This window comes from Notechis scutatus, chromosome 3, assembly GCF_049901735.1.
Source record: "Notechis scutatus isolate UNSWTSFEM ecotype Mainland chromosome 3, rNotScu1.2, whole genome shotgun sequence".
Taxonomy (NCBI): domain Eukaryota; kingdom Metazoa; phylum Chordata; class Lepidosauria; order Squamata; family Elapidae; genus Notechis; species Notechis scutatus.
In genome coordinates this window covers 127,470,987-127,475,144 of record NC_142011.1, presented here as the reverse complement: position 1 = coordinate 127,475,144, position 4,158 = coordinate 127,470,987, and the positions used below count along the sequence as shown (strand labels likewise).

Below are 4,158 nucleotides of genomic sequence, written 5' to 3'. Positions count from 1 at the left end.
GAGAGTGGATTAAAATGTCAGATTACAAGAATTATAAGGAAATATATGTATATGTAGATAGATAGATAGATAGATAGATAGATAGATAGATAGATAGATAGATAGATAGATAGATAGATGATAGATAGATAGATAGTTTCTGGTAGCTCTTAATGACTTCTTTTTAACTAGGACCAAATGATGAGGCTTTAAAGATCTGTTTGTAGATAATAGATAAACTAAGAGAAGATATTTCTTCTGTTGTATTTTTATAGAAAATTATTATGTTAGAAATAAAGAAAAATAATATAAAATTGATTTATTTTATTAAGGTTAAAATATACACTATAAGTTATTGTCTGGCAGGTTTTATTGTTTCTGGCAGGTTTTATTGTTGTTGATTAGGACTGAATGAACAGATTTTATAATTTGTCTATTGATAAGAGAGGACGTATGGGAATAAGGGATCTTTTACTGATATCAAAGAAGATTATAAATTTCTGAATATATTTTTGTTTGTCTGGAGGGAGGGGGCATTTTTATACATCTTTTTTGTTTTTTATTATCTTCTTTTCTTTTTCTCTGCATTTTTTATTTTTTAGATTCCTTTTAGTTTGTATTAGTTTTTTTTTACCATTGTGTTTATAAATTTTAAGAAAAAAATGTTATTATAAAAAGAGAGAAATGCTGCTTTAAAACATCCCTCTATAATCTCCTTCAATGAGTTCATTAAACTTCCACTCTTCTCCCAAAGGCCCTTGGGACCAGAATATATTTTAAAAATATTTTTGTGTCTGTAGCTGCAAAAAGATTGCCAACCCCTGTGATAAAAGGAGGGAGGATAAAGCAGCAGACACTGACTTTGGGGAATTGTGGCTAGAAGTGAACTTAATAGGATGTGAAGATATAGCATTTCCTTTGGGAAATTGCTTGTCTGTATGCTTGTTTCATTTCCACAAACTCAGATTTAAAGGAGAAACTACAACAATTGGGGGTAATACAAGAATACAAACATGATCTTTAAATGTTTTGTCTCTTCCCCTTTGTCCCTTCAACTGATTGTTAGGTGAAGGATTTGGAGCATAAAAAAAATCACCTCAGACTAATCCCTACAATTATAGCATGATTTCCACAAATAAGCATTGTAGGGAATGATGGTGGGAAGCTTAATATCCTTTCTTTCTGCAATGATGTTTCTTTCCTATTATTGCTGCTATTTATTTTTAGTAATACAAGAAATCTTATCATAAATCTTCCACACCAAGATACAATTGTTATTTCATATAGTCAACAGGGAAAGTCTTAGTTATATAAAATAGATAATAATTCTGGATTTAAGTACAGCTTTGTAGCAGCAGAGTATTTTCTTGGGTCTGCTTACCATCTTTGAGCACTTTGGAACTGAGCCAAAGTTTACAGCACACTATCAGATTCAACCTATTCAAATTCATTTACTCTGTCACTTTTTCAACCAAAAGAATGATAAGATAAAGGAAGAAGTATGCTATAGAACTAAGAAGGAGGAGGATGCTTATTAATTTCACTGCACCTTTTTTTTCTTTTTTATCTGTATAATAGTTGAACAAACTGGTGAAGTCACCATGTAATTAAAAGCCAAGATGTTTGTTCTGTTTAAGCATTCAAAGTCGTAATAACAAGAAAAACTATGGACCAATAAATGAGAAATAAATATATTTACATATAATTAAGTAAGAGGAATTGCCCAATAAGACTTAAATGTAACATAAAGCTCTTTCTTCAGCCAGCATGAAGAAGAAAGACGTCATTATGTAGAATTTGAAAGTTTGCACCCAAAGAATAACTATCATTGGAAATATGACAAGGAAGAAAAGACTTGGAAATATGACAAGGAAGAAAAGACAGACCTATGAAAACACAAAGAAACTTTTGGTGCAAATCCATACAATAGTGGAAAATATATTGACAACTAACATCCTGATGAGAATATTCTTGTTTGGTTTTATGGACATGAAATATGGGGGATTAATATTGTATATGGTAACTCCAGCAAGGTTGTTGTACATAAAAAGTTGATAAGTAATGAAATCCCTACAGTGAAAGATTAGATGATAACATTAAATGAATTTGCAGAAATGATTACACTGACTTGCCTGATCAGAGAAAAAGGAAAAAGGCATTAATTTTTCTTTTAGAAAAACTGGAAACTTTATATGGATTTTTTTGTTGAAAGAAGAAAAAATTGAATTAAACTTTTCTGGATTTAGGAAACGTAAAGAGTCAAAGAGGATGGGGAAAAGAATAATTACTCAATAGAAAGCAAAGCAAAAAGCTTATGTTTTCTTCTCATTTCCTTCCTTTTCTTTTTTATATTATATTTTTGTTTGTTTTCTATACTTTTATTTTGAATACACACATACATTTCTGGTATGAGTCATGGCTAAAAGATAAAAGACCAATGAGTAGACAACTTTCAAATCTCTTTAGAGAAGCTGAGATCTGGAGATCACCCATGAGTGTTCTGAATGGCAGCTCCTTATAAGGAGACCATAAAAGAACACTCTACCATGGATTGAGTCCAGGGAAATTAGATCTTTGCTCTTAGCTGCAATGGAGTCTTTCCATAAGCATTAAACCGGTCAAATTCACTTTCTAATCTAATTTGGAAACATTCAATTTAACCTCTTTATGACTATTACAGACTTTTTAAATGGCAAACTTAATTTGAACCAATTTTACCTTTTCCTTTGGATTTAAGAACTTTTAAATAAAGATTTAATAATTTGAAATAATATACAGTTGGCAAAAAAAGATTTTTGATTTAAGAAAGTTTTAAACAGATTGGGAAAGCACAGAGATTTGGATTATCATTCTTTTTGGAGGATGTAACATTTGAAAAACAAGTATATTATTAAATAAAGATGGGAAATTATTGAAATGGAACTAAATACATATTAGGAACTGTACTTTGATTAACGTTGTAAAGGGAACACTAGAAGGAACTAAAGAAGCATGCAGAAAAGTGTTAAAATGGCTATAACAGCTATAATGCTATTTTATCTTAGAGAGTTTTTTGGCACATGACTGAAATACTAATAACTAATAACTCAAAAAGGATAAACAATTAAAAACATTTACTTGTCATAGACATTTATACTGTTTGAAGGCATAGACAACAACAAAATTGAAATTACCAAATTGAGAACATAAAAGATAAATCCAAAAAATGATGTAACATGGACAGTTGTGACAAAAAAAATTCAGGACAATGCCTTTTTATGGAAAGAAAAGGATGAGAACATGGAATAGCTAAAACACAAAATCCTGGACAATTCATCTTTATGGGATTTACAAAGTAGAATAGTGAAAGCTTTGAATACTTTTAAATGAAAAAAAAATCAAATTCTGATGCCATTGAAATGATTTAACGGTCAAGATTGTGCAAAACAAAATTATGGAAGATAAGGCTGAACTATTTGACCAGGGATAAACTATGTGCTTGATATTTATGGTAACTCATAATGAATGTTTTGCAGATTGAAAAGATGTTGATTTTTGGACTGCATACAGATAAAAGACTAGGGGCAAAAGAATTTTTTTTTACTTATAAGATTAAAGAAGGAGAAAAGTATATTGGTTTATGCTCAGTGTGGTGGAGGTAGAAAGCCATTTTTATATAATTGTCTTTGTTGCCCTTTTTCTCATCTATTTTTTCTTTTTTATTTCTATTTCTTTTTTTCTGCACTTTCTTTTTATTTCTAGTTTTTTAGTTTGTATTGCTTTTTACCATATTCATTAAAAACTTCAATAAAATTATTGACAAAAGTGTGTGTGTATGTATACGCACTTATGTACAACTATCAAGTATATCATTGTAAATATAGGAAGGAAACAGAGAAATTAGAAGTAAAAAATAGCAATAATAAACAGGGAAATATGTAACACAGACACATCTGCCCACGTTACCTCTCCTGAATTATTTTAAACTCCTTGTACAAGATGAGTAATGTAAAAATGTAGAAAAGTACACAGCTGCAGAAATCTGAACTTTTCTTTTAGCTATTTGATGATGATGTCTATCTGGATGCTGTATTCCAGGTATTCAGTTTTCACCAAATTAAGTTGCAGTCCAAATTTGTCGAGCCATGTCTTTCATTGGTTGACCAATCCCTCAATTCCATCCCAGGTCTCAGAACATTT

General features: G+C 30.1%; 1 long non-coding RNA gene across 1 annotated transcript in view; it reads right to left on the bottom strand.

The window, feature by feature from the left end:
- Window positions 1-3,066: 3,066 nt before the first annotated feature.
- The window catches only part of LOC148131393 (uncharacterized), a 28,582-nt gene continuing 27,490 nt past the window's right edge, over window positions 3,067-4,158 (bottom strand). Inside the window, exon 4 of the long non-coding RNA XR_015748773.1 lies at window positions 3,067-4,158. This exon is cut by the window's right edge and continues 191 nt beyond it. This is a non-coding gene — a long non-coding RNA (uncharacterized LOC148131393).